This window comes from Aegilops tauschii, chromosome 4 (assembly GCF_002575655.3).
Source record: "Aegilops tauschii subsp. strangulata cultivar AL8/78 chromosome 4, Aet v6.0, whole genome shotgun sequence".
Lineage (NCBI taxonomy): Eukaryota > Viridiplantae > Streptophyta > Magnoliopsida > Poales > Poaceae > Aegilops > Aegilops tauschii.
In genome coordinates this window covers 50,682,345-50,695,418 of record NC_053038.3, presented here as the reverse complement: position 1 = coordinate 50,695,418, position 13,074 = coordinate 50,682,345, and positions in this window count along the sequence as shown.

Genomic DNA, 13,074 nt, shown 5'->3' with positions numbered 1-13,074 from the left:
AATGATTCACTTAAAATAGTACGTGAGCGAACAGAGGGATCAATTGGACAGTGTTCCCGAGCAGTAGCGAGATGTGTGAGGTAAGATACACCGCTGGCGCTTTTAATTTTTCTTATTAATTTGTTTGTTTCACCCTCTGACTGGTGGGACCCAACGTACTACATGGAGAGAGGTAGGGTGACTAAGGCTGCATTATTTCTGCACCACTGTGGATATTCTGACCACTAAAGCCACATGACACGATTATGATTGAAATCCCAATGGCTCCCACACACAAAAAAAACATGGCATGCTTGTCACACGAATGCAGGAATGTACAAAAGGTTATTTCCCTCTCGTTGAACATAACGCGAGGGTTGTGTAGCTGGTTAGCCTGTTCGCTCATCAAACTTGAGGTCTCGGGTGGATTCTTTGACTGGTCAAAATGTTTTCTAGGGTTTGCACGCTTCACACTCTCTCTCCAGTATATATATACATGCTGGAGCCTCAGCGCTTGTAGTTGCTCTCTTCACACTCTCTCGCCCTCTCCCGCTGGAGCCTCAGCGTTTGTAGTTGCTCTCTTCACACTCTCTCGCCCTCTCCAGATCTAAACAAGACTTCGTTGGCCTCTCTCTCCCCTCACTGCTGCTCAAAGAGCTGGCAGGATCCGTCCGCCGGGAAGGGAAGGAGGCTTAACGCTGTCGCCGTCGGCGAGGGACTACCGGCGCAACTGTTCACTTTCCACCCAGCGGCGGCGCGGGAGGGCCTCTGGCCCCTTCTTCTTCGCCGCCGTCCCATCACCCACTGAACCACGCCCCAAGAACCTTAAGGTATAATTTACTTACTCCACATGCATTGCTCTAGCTGCATGTATACCATGACTAGGACGTGGTTCAAAGAGGAAAGGAGTGGGGGAAAGTAGTGGGAAAAGTTGTATATAGCATGAATCTAGGACGTGGTTCAAAGAGGAAATGAAGGGGGTAAGTTGTATAGCATGAATCTAGGACATGGTTCAAAGAGGAAAGGAATGGGGGGAAGTAGTGGGGAAAGTTGTATCGCATAAATCTAGGACGTGGTTCAAAGAGGAAAGGAAGGGGCGAAAGTACTAGTTCAAAAAGGAAAGGAAGGGACAAGGCTGTAGAGTTTGAGCAGGACTAGATTTGCTACGCTCACATAGGGAAAGGTGTCTAAAGATAACAAAACTGGGACCAACACAAATATGCTCCTTGGTTGTTTGTTCTTTGTTGCAACACACTGTGCATGACCACAGTACATCGGTAGATGCACATGGTGCTGGTGCGTCCACTGTCCCGTGCAACTCATTAGCTGTTGTTAATCTAAGGCCCTGTTTGGTTAAAAACTCCCTAGTCCCTACCTGCTTGGTTCCAGGGACTAAACATGGACTAGAGGTTATCAAATGACATGCTAAAAGACCATGTAACCCCTAGTAATGAACTAATAGAGACAAGGTGCGATGCATGGCAGGGGCAACTGTTGGAAAAAGTCCCAAAAAGACTCCCTCAGGGTCTTCTTTCTTTAGTCCCAAATGCCCACTTTTAGTCCCTAAAAGTCCCTCCTGTTTGGTTTAGATGCGACTGACACGGAATTTTTTTAGTCCCTACACCAAAATGTCCCTGTAAACAAACACCCTCTAATAATGCCGCTGGAAAATTGATGCAATGCCACAGTTAAAAGCAAATTACATGTTTAACGAATTTTATTGTTAATATAATCTCTATGTTAATATTAATCAATGCCACCGTTTGAGAAATGCTACTGTCTTGCTTTCTTTCCCATTTAGATAAGGTAGATGCTTCTTTTTGTTGGCTTCTGTGCCATCCACCGTTATTGACCACTAATTGTTTCCTTTGCACCTCTGTGTAAACAGGGTTATCTACTTCACCTCGTTGCCATTGTGACCTTTTGTTGCACTGCACAAAACACTTTTGTTTTAAGAATGTTTTGTGCAGTTCAACCAAAATGTCACACCGACAACGTTGCTTGATTGCTTGATCTTAGTGGAACTGCACAAGAGGAGATCTTACTTCCTATCCATTAAGCCAAATTTGGTTCAGATCTTCTTCTTGTGAGTTGTTTGAATTCCGCATCATGAGAGGTCAGTACTAGCCTTCTTTGACATGATTCTGCAGTGTGCTTTCATATGTTGTGCTACTTGTACGGTAATGTTGCTTGATTTTAGTGAACTGCACAAATGGAGACAAGACTTCCAGTCTGTATGTGCACCGTAATATCCCATTGAGGTAAGATAAGGATATTTCACAACTGCTGGCCTGTATTTTGCCACTTTCATCAGAAAATTAAGTTTAGTACTATACTTGTGCTCCCTAATTGACATGCCAAATCTTACATTGAAGGCGAAGCTTGTCTGTTATTGAACCAAGTGATGAAGGGGAAGAACAAGCGGAAGAAAAACAAAAATCAACTCCCGGTGCTGTAATGAAGCACTGGAACTGTGATGACACAAGTAATGATATAGTTTTGCATCTTAATTTATTGCTATGGCTGGAACAAGCAATTGTTTTGCCACTGATTTGATGCCACTCTTAATGTAATATGTAATTATCTCTACTTGTGCAAACAGGGATCTTCTTTGAAGATACCATATATTTTAGTGGAACTGCACAAGAAGATGTTGGAAACATTAAATTAATCGAGGAGTATATAGTAAGCATGGCCACCATCGTAGATAGCAACAGATGGTTCCGGAGAAGTGCTTTATCTGTATGCTCTACACAATAAGCCTCCTGACAAAGGTTGGTACTCGCCCACTGATTTAATCCATATGATTGAGCTTTGTCATCTCTATTGGTGTTGTGCTACTGTTTAGATATTGTCATGAAAAAGTGGTATTGTCCTTGAGAAGTGCTTCATCTGTGTTGTTTTAAATATTTCATTTCCTTTTTTTCGAGCAAACAGGGATGCTAGCATTTAGTAGTCCTCTTGTCTTTGCACAACAGGATCATCTTCCTCTGAAGAAGAATATGGAGTACGTGAAGTGACTAGTTCCGATTATGCCAGGATGAAGAAGCCCTGTCTATCTTCTCATCAGAAGGAGCAGTTGAAGGATGGTTACATTACTCCCCACAAGACCAAACTAACTTCAGCTCAGAAGGACTGACAAATCTCCATTTTTTTGCTGTGATGCGCGAGTACAATGTTGTTCTAGGATTCTTTCTGGTGAGTTCCATTTTTCTAAAAGTGTGCTCTACATGAACCATGCATGTGCCTGTTGAAATTGTCAATTAATAGTACATTTTGCTTTACACTAATCACTTTTTTGTATTTGTGCAAACAGGGGTGCTCAACTTGATTTCAATGGGAACTGCACAAAATGTTCATGAATACATTGAATCATTCATTTCCACCACAAGAAAGGAGGTGCCGATAAGTTCAAGGCATTGCAACATATAAGGGCGAAATCATACAAGTACGCGCGAATTTGGTTGATTTTGGTGGAACTACACAAAAAGAACAGCTGGTTTATTTAGCACGAGGTGCCATGTCAATGTCCGAACTGATGGCAAACCCTGCCCATTCCACAATCGTAGGCATTTGATATTTTGGAATGGGAGAACCTTGTCAAATTTTGCTCATTGATTTTAGCAAGACATGCGTTTGATATTTTCGAATGGGACGCCCTTTGCTGTCAGCAGCGTCGATCAATTTTTTCTTTATTCTTTAGTTGTGAAGTAAATATTGCCTCTGACATGTGAGCCGCTGAGATGCATAATCATCGATTGTTTTGAATGTTCTCTATGAATTGCCAGGCCTGTGTGTTTGATTGCAATGTACAGAAACGCTAAAAAGCTGCTCAAACTCTTTGTACTCCTTCTGTTCCTTTTTACTTCGCACATTGTGAAAGTGCATACTTTTTTGTATAAGATTGGTCAAAGTAGAGATACTTTGACTGCAGACAAAAATTGTATGCAGACTAGAAAGGACCGGAGGGAGTACATGTGAAACTGCTGCAAATGAGGTGATCACCCTCGGCATAATGCTAGTACGTATTGTTTTGCATGTTCATCCAATGCCAGTGATACAGGAATTCGAACTAATCGAAATAAATTCATTCATACACGGTCGGATTTCATATAAACATGCCGGATTTCATTACATTTCATAAATTCTTCAACTAAAAAGGGGTGCGCTGGAGGTATAATTAATTAACCGAAGCTACCCACCTGTGTCCCGCTGAGCCGAACAGAAGCTTCAGTGACTTAACTGCAGGTGCAGTTGCGTAACTGACATGTGGCCTGTTGGGCCCACGTGTTAGTCAGCCAACTACACCAGCAGTTAAGTAGAAGCAGCGTTCTTCTCCAGCGCAGCTCTCCGACTCCACGTCGCCGCCAAGAAGCTAACCGGCCATCAATGGTCAACCCGCCTAGCTTGGCTTCAACCGGAGGGTAGCAGCGGTGGCCTTACTTGGACCCGAGCGGCGGCGACCTACCGTGTTCTACTCTTCCTCGTTTTCTGTGTGGCGCAGCCTCGGCGGAGCCGGCGATGTCCTCTGTCTCGTTGCCTACGGGCGGTGCCTCAGCGGAGCGGTGGAAATCCTCCCCCACGTTGCCGGCAGGGTGGGGCCTCGGCTGAGCCGGCGACGTCTTCTGCCTCGTTGTTGGCGGGGCGGAGCCAGCGGTGTCCTCTGCCTCGTTGTTGGCGCCGCGGGGCCTCGGCAGAGTAGGGCCTCGTCGACGCCAGCGGAGCGGGGACTCGTCGGAGCCGGCATTGTCGTCTGCCTCGTCCTCGGTCTCGCCAAACAGCGCCTCGCCCGCTTCATCGCCCTCTTTGCTGGCCTCTTTGTAGGCGGCCGCAGCCTCCGCCACCCGCATGCGGTACCGCCAGCGCTCGAGGCGGCCCTTGCGGGCGGAGCGGTATGAGTCGAGCAGCACCTCCTGCTCCGCCCGCTCCGCGGTGATCTGCTCCTCCGCCTGCAGGTGTTCCTGGAGGAGATGGTGGTTGTAGGCGGCGTCGGCCTGCGCCTCCCGGAACTGCTCCTCACGCATCTGCCTCACCCTGTCCATATATTGGGCACGGGCCTCGCCGATGGTCATGGTGCAATGCACCGGCGAGGATGGCGCGGAGGAGGGGGTTGGCGCTGGATCGTCGACTACCATGTTCTCCATTGGGACGTCGTCGTCCTCCGGCTGCCTACCGGCCAGCCGGTTAGCAGCAATGGCTGCCATCTCCTTCTGGTCCGTCGTCTGCCCGTCCCGAAGAGCGCTGGAGCATGAGGAAGCCATGGTGGGCAGTAGTGGTGTGGACGGGAGAAAGGGAGCGGATGCGGATGACTGCGGCTATGGCCGGCGCAGCAGTTTATATAGCAATGGTGGGCGGGTGGAGGGACGGACGTGTGGCGCTGGAGTAGCCGCCTCGGCAACCACGTATCATTAATGTGGGCGGGAGATGGACGGACGGACGGCACTTGTGTCGTTTGAAGCGGAGCAATCGCCTGCACCGGGAAGCGAGGCGGGCGGCGCTGACTGTTTCGCACGGAAAGCGCGCGCGGGCGAGGAGATGACTTTACTTGGAGAGGATGACAATGGGGACCCACCAGGTCCATAGCCTCATGTACGCAAGTGCCTCCTTATTATATATATATAGCTATAATTTATTTTGCTTCCTCCTGGTTTCCTCACATCACGGTCCCACACCATTATCAACCTATGTAGTAGTCAATAAATGAGAGAATTGCACAAGAAGCGGCCGACAGCTGGGACCAAGCAGCTCGAGCAATATTTGTGTTTTTGAGGTGTGAGCACTGCAGAGTTTTTCGATGTTTAGTCCAGATATTAATTTTTCTCCTCTGAACAACAACGAAAAAATCGCTGCATGTATTAACTGGGTGGGCTGTGGCCCGTCTAGCCCAGGCCAGATATCCAGTTGTCGGGTGGTTGGTGCGACATATGCCAACGGATGGCTTATCATTGTGGGTGCCAATAAGACATCGCCAGTGCCTGGAAACGGGATGAGGCGAAGACATGCACGCCGGCGGATCTTACCCAGGTTCGGGGCTCTCCGAGGAGATAACACCCCTAGTCCTACTCTGCGGGGTCTCCGCATGATCACTAGATCGAGAATTTGTAGCTACAATCGCTCCTAGAGCTGTTGGGATCAAGGGAGAAGAAGAACAAGGCTAGCTCTTGCTTCTCTCTATCTATGGTGTGTGTGTGTGTGCTATGCTTAGAAGCCAACCCTTTGCATGGGTGCTCCGGGGGGTTTATATAGGCCTACCCCCCGGGGGTACAATGGTAATCCGACTGGGCACTGGTCCCAGCCGTCAGTGTCTACGCTCGCCGGCTTCTCCGCCGGCTGCTGGGTCCCGCCGACTGGTGGGTCCCGCCGGCTGCCGGCTTCTTGGTCGACAGGCCGGTCCCACCGCCTAGAGTCTTGTCGGCGGCTGCTTACTGTAGCCTCGCCTCTGATGACGAGGGCTTTGTCGAGGTAAGCGTGGCTACAGTGGGCCGCCTCGGGGGCTCTCACTGTAGCCTTACCTCGTCTTGTCTCCTTAATGGGGCTCCTGCTTCGAGGAAGGGGGTAGCCGGCTTCTGGGGCCGGCTACGCCCTTGGCTGACTGGGGGAGGCCGGGCCGCCTCCGCGCCTCTCTCTGGCGGAAGGGGCCCGGCGCCTGCGGGCCGTACAAGAGTCTGTCGTGGATGACGTCGAGGCTAGCATGGCTACAGTGCCGAGCCGCACGGGAGACGGCCGTCCCGTACGGCCTCCTGTAGCCATGCCCGCCTCAGGCTTCGGGGGTAGTGGGCCGCACTGTGGCCACACCCCGTCTTGTCGCCGCTATGTGGGAGTAGCTTGGGTGGTTGTGGTCTCGGCCGGCATCTTGGAATCGGCGTCCTTCTTGGCCGGCTTCTTGGAGTCGGCCACCCCGTAGTCGTCCTGGGGAGAGGTTGCTGAGGCTGGGTCGCCTTCCGGGAGTCGGCTTCAGAGGTAGCCGGCCAGGGAAGGCGGCCCAATGCTTGGAGTGCTTGGAGGCCCGAAGGCCTGATAATTTTTTCAGGAGAACCAGGGGCAGTCGGTTAGGCTACCCGTGGCCATTTACTCCGACAGTAGTCCCCGAAGCTGATTGGGCTTCGAGGTGGAGTAGGGGTTGAGAAGCTCGATCAGCTTCCTATCTTGACAAGTCGGCAGCTGGGAGCCGGCCTTGGTCAGGCGTGCCGCCTGAGTCGAAATCTTTCGGAGTCGGAGGGCAGGAGCCCGCTAGTGCGTGCATCGGGCCGCGGGCCGGAAAGCCTGCCAGCCCACGCACGTGACGGGACGTCGCCGCAGGGAGGAGGGCCCGCCACATTCGCGCCCTAGCCCAGGCGCGGATCGTCTACATCCCGAAACCGCCCGCACGTCCCGTGCGGCAGTTTCGGCTTGCATTTATGCGCAATAATCGCGGGGCGTGGGGGGAATGGGTGCAGTTAATCCCACGTTCCCCCCCACGTCTGGCCTCTTCAGCCTCGCCTCGCGAAGCTATAAGTAGGGGGAGGTGGAGGGCGGCAGGCCCTCGCACGCTCCTCCTACTTCCACCATCTTCTCCGCTCGCCGCTTCTTGCAACAGCGCCTCTCCGCCGCGCTCTTCCACCGCACGTTCCTCCGCCGCCGCGCTAGTTTTCGCCATGCCTCCCACCACGGAGCAATATGGCGGGGATTGGGATGGCTCCAACGTGCACGAAGACCACGTCAATTTCCTCCGCAAAACTCGGCGGCTGCCGGCCGCGGACAAGGTGGAGGTCTGCCTTGCGCCGGTGAGGGAGATTACGCCGGAGCCGCGGGAGGGCGAGCGGGTGGTCTTCCGCTCGCACTTCTTGCGCGGCATCGGTCTGCCAGCGAGCGCCTTCTTCCGCTCCTGGCTCGACTTCTACCAGCTCCAGCCGCACCATCTCACCCCAAACGCGGTGGTGCTGCTGTCCGCCTTCGTCACCCTGTGTGATGGCTACCTCGGCGTCCTCCCCACCCTCGAGCTCTGGGGGGAGTTCTTCCAGTCGAAGCTGGGCACGCGCATGCGGGGCGTGCCGGCTCAGACTGGCGCCTTCATCGCGTCGCGGAGATCGGTCGCCGACAACCCCTTCCCCGTCATCACGCTGATCCAATCGGTGAAGAAGTGGCAAAAATCGTACTTCTATGTACGGAACATCGCCCCGCGGGGCGACTACATCAACCTGCCGGCTTACGTAGCCGGCCCACCGGAGGGCAGGCGGCCCCAGTGGTCCTTCCGGCGGTGACGCTGACGCCGGCTGGAAACGCCGCCATCGCCCGACTGCGGGTGATGGTCCAGTCGGAGGGCCTGACGGGGCCCGACCTTCTGGCCGCGTTCGTCACGCGCCGGGTTCTTCCGCTCCAGAGCCGGCCTCATCTGATCTGTCAGATGAGCGGCCAGCTCGATCCGAGCCGAATGTGCACCAAGGAGATGCCGCGCGAGGAGGTCGCCTACATGGTGAACTACCTTGCGAATTGCAAGCTCTCCGAAGAGTGGCAATTCGGCAAGGAGCCATACAGCCGAGCCAATCCACCGCCCACGGTATGCTCTCCCTGTGTCTTCTTTTTCTCTCAACTTCGTTGCCGAGTTCCTCTCAGCCGACTCTAACTTAGTCGGTTTGCTTTTCGACAGAGCCCTCTGCTTCGGCCGGCCGGCGGGTCAGACGCGGAGCGCCGATTCGTCCCCGACCGGGCCGAACACGATCTGGAGGACCCCGACCTGGCGGCGGCCGGTATGGACGACGACGTCGAGCCGGGTGGTGGCCAAGCCGGCGGCGAAGCAGGCGGCTCCGGGCTCGGAGTCACCTTCGACGACTGGCCGGACGACGACGAGGCCGAAGTCGTCCCGCGCCGCCAGCCGGCATCTGGACGCGGCGCAGGTTCCTCTGCTGCACTGCCTGCTCGGGGCGGAGGTCAAAAGCGTCGCGCCGCCCAGGGTTTGTTCGGTAGCCAGACGAAGAAACCCAGGGGCGGGGCGGCAGCCACCAGGCGGGAGGAGGCGGCCGCGAAGGCGGCTCGCTTCCGCAAGGCGGTGAAGCAACCGCAGACCGTGTCGGCGTAAGTCCGAATTTTTCTTTGTGTACTCTCTTTTCTTTCTTTTCCTTGGTGGTTCCTGAAACCTTGTCTTTTTTCTCCAAATGATCAGTGCTCCGTTGTCGCTTGAGCGGGCGACTGCCGGCTCCGTCGTCGAGTCTCCAAGGGGGTCTGGGAGCACCACCCGCCGTGTGGACCCCCGCGCCGAGCTTCAGGCGGCGACGGAACGGAACGCGCGGGAGGCGCGGGAGGAGCAGGAGGCACGGGAGGCGGAGGCACGGAAGGCAGCCGCCGCCCAGGCGGCACGGGAGGAGGAGGCGGCGAAGGCGCTCGCTGATGCTGTAGCCAGGGCCCAGGCAGAGGCTGCAGCAGCAGAAGCAGCGGGGGAGGTCTTGATGGTCACCCCTCTGCGTGTTGCGGCGCCGGGGCCCATGGAGCCCTCGCCAGAGGGAGCCAGCGGCGACCAGCCAGGGCTGGGGGGAAGCGGCGACGACGTCATCATCTTGGAGAAGGCGCCGGTGCCGACCCCGCCAACTGGGGCGGCCCAAGGCGGCCGGCCTGATCCGTCGCCTGCACAGTCGGCGGGGGGCGAGCCGGCCGTGGGGGCTGAGATGTCAGTCCGGATCCCGTCGAGCCGGCGTGCGGGGAAGGCCGCGTCGGAGCCGCAGAAGGCCGCGTCGGAGCCACAGCCAGCCGTGGGTTCCAGCTCGTCGGCCCGAGATGCGGAGGCGGCCAGTGCTACCTCGGGGTGGACGCCAGGCGGAGGGACGGCCGTGGTGAACGTGGCCGCACAAGACGTCCGGACCCGGTTCCACAGCCAAGCCGCGGCGCTGAGGCAGTTCACCGACGAGTTCCTCGCGACGCGGGCGGCCATCCGGGTTAGTATTCCCATCTTGCTTCTTCTTGATCTTGATATCTCTTTGATCTTGATTTCTTCCGTGGGGGCGCGTCAGCGCACCCACTGGGTGTAGTCCCCAAGTTCCGAGTCGGCTGCTGAGCAGGCGGCTTGGAACTTCTTGGTGGATTTGTCTTTGCTATTCTTGTTCTTACTTCGGTCTTCTGTCCATCTTGCAGGACTACCACAACCTTCGAGTGGCCGCCTTCAACTCCCAGGCTCGGGAGTTGACTCAGAAGACCGCCGACCTTACTGAGAGCCGAGGTACGTAATTTGTTCTTTATCTCATGTGGGGGCGCGTCAGCGCACCCACTGGATGTAGTCCCCGAGATTCGGGCCGACTGCTGAGCAGTCGGGTCGGATCTTCCTCGACGATTTCTTACTGTTCTTCTTTTTCTGCCGTCTCTGCAGCGGCCAACGCCAGTCTGAGGGCACAACTGGGAGCGTCTCAGACTGCCCTTCGCGCCAAGGATGCTGAGCTTGCCGCCTTGGTGCAGGAACGCGACCGCCTGGCCAAGCGGTTGGCCGACCAGGAGGAAAGCCACAAGGCGGCACTGAAGGTGGTGCAGGACCGCGAAGCCGCCCTCCAGGCCGAGTACGAGACGGAGGCGGCCGGCTGGGCTAAGTCCAGGCAGACTCTGGTCTCTGGCTATGGCCAGATCAAAGATCTGGTTGACGGTAAGCCGCCTACCTCTTCGTCCTTTCTTGCCATCTGCCACTTTGGCTCTTTTTCTGATTTGGTGCTCTTTTCTCCTTTCCTTCTTCTTGCTTGCGCAGAGTATTTCCCTGGCTATTCTACTGCCGCCAACCAGACCATCGAGGCCCGTCGTCAAGCGCGAAGGCAGGCCGGCTTTGAAATCTCGCCAACCGCCGCCCGCTCGCTGGAGGAACAGCTTCTGGTGATCTAGGCCCGCATCCAGCCGGCTCACCGACGGCTCCGCCGGCTTCAGCGAGCCGGGGCGCAAGTCTTGGCCGCCCTCTGGCCCGGCCAAGCGGTTCCTCGCACTCCCAGTCAGACTGCCGACTGGCTGGAGGTGGCGGTCGGCCGCTTCGAAGCTTGGAAGGGCTCGGCGGCTCGCTCCGGTGCCAGGCGGGCGCTGGAGTTCGTCAAGGCCTGGTATCCCGGCCTGAGCCTGGACCAGCTGGCTACCTGGCGGCAGCAAGCCGACATAGAGCTGGAGCCGGCGCGGCCGGCCATCATCCGGCGGGCTTCGGTGATCGCCGACTACATCAACACCAGCGTCTTCGCCCCCGAGGTGGACGACAATGGTGTCGCCCAGCCGGAGGAGTGGTTCGGTCTGAACACGGAGTATGGCGAAGACTCGGCGGAGGAGATCGACTCCAGCGACGAGGGTGAAGAAGAGGAGGAGGAAGGTGAAGATGCCGAGCCGGCTGGTGGAGCAGCCGGCCAGCCTCAGCCTGACCGTACCTCCAGCACCACGTCGCGTGCAAGTGCGTCGCCTGCCGTAGGTGGTGGTCAAGCCGAGACCCGCTAGGCGACCACTCCTTCAGCCGGCGAGGCCGCCTTCACCGACCAGCTCGGCCTCCGCAGCGCGACTTAGTCTGTCGTCTTTTGTTTCCCTGTCTAGTTACTTTTGGAACAATGTTAAGTCTGCACAATTCCACCCACTGGGTGTATTCGAACTTAGGTATGTTGCCAGCCTGTTGGGGGATTTATGTGTATATAACTTATGCATTTGGCTTTTCCTTGTACTCTTGCTTTTTATCCTTCCGCTTTTTCCTTTCCCGCCCTCTCTTGGTTGTCGCCTCCCCAGTCAAACAGTTGCTCTGCAATCTGTAGCCGGAGGAGTGCCTGGCCGATTGGGGGGGAGTACTCTAGCTCTGCTGGACTAAAGCTAAGTTTTTAGGAAGCTGGCCAGCCGGCTGTTTTGACAGCCGGCAGGCGTGTTTGGAGGCCGTCTTTTTGCTATATAGGTTCGTTGTTCCTTAGCCATTTTTCGTGTGGGCGTCCTTTCTGTCTTCCCTCTTGCTAGTCGGACAGTCAGTTCTTTGAGCTGTGACTTTCAGCAAGAGAGGACTCGGGAGCCGGCGCACTACTTTTCTGACTTTAGGAAAAACTTTCAATATAGCTCAAGGCGGCCAGTCCCCGGGCCGACTAGTCGAACCTGGTGCCGGACAAGAATTCAAAATGTAATAATACATTCATGGATATGACACTAGTCATTCGCAGATAAGTAAAGGCAGTCCCCGAGTGCTCCTCGGGGGGCCTGATAGTTCATACTTAATTCAAAAGGGTAGCATAATACATACTGCTTTCAACTGTAAAATCGTCTCAGGAGGTTTGCGTTCCATGGTCGCTCCGACTCCTTGCCAGAGTCGTCTCTCTTGCGTGCTCTTGGTTTTTGCGCGTCGATCAGGTAGTAAGAGTCGTTGCCGAGTGCCTTGCTGACGACGAAGGGGCCTTCCCAAGGGGTCGAGAGCTTGTGTTGGTCGGCTGTTCGCTGGATCAGCCGAAGCACAAGGTCGCCCTCTTGGAATGATCTTGGCTTGACCTTGTGGTTGTGGTAGCGGTGCAACCCTTGCTGGTAGATGGCGGACCGACTGAGTGCCAACAGTCGGCCTTCTTCCAGTAGGTCGACGCCGTCTTCTCTTGCTTCTTTGGCCTCCTCCTCCGTGTACATGGTGATCCGAGGCGAGTCGAACTCGATGTCTGTTGGGATGACAGCCTCGGCACCGTACACGAGGAAAAATGGGGTGAAGCCAGTTGACTTGTTGGGTGTAGTGCGCAGGCTCCAGAGGACAGCCGGCAGCTCTTCGAGCCAGCAGCCGGCCGATCGCTCCAGTGGTACAACCAGTCGGGGCTTGATGCCGGAGAGGATGAGTCCATTTGCTCGCTCGACCTGGCCGTTTGACTGCGGGTGGGCAACGGACGCTAAGTCCAGTCGGATGCCCTGCGTCGCGCAGAAACGTGCCAGTGCTCCTTTGGCGAAGTTCGTGCCGTTGTCGGTGATGATGCTGTGCGGCACGCCGTACCGAGTAGTGATGTCGGTGATGAATGTTACGGCAGTCGGCCCATTGAGCTTCTTGATTGGATTTGCTTCAATCCACTTTGTGAACTTGTCCACAGCAACAAGTAGATGTGTCAAGCCACCGCGGGCTGTCTTGAAAGGGCCCACCATGTCCAGTCCCCAGACGGCAAAAGGCCAGGTGAG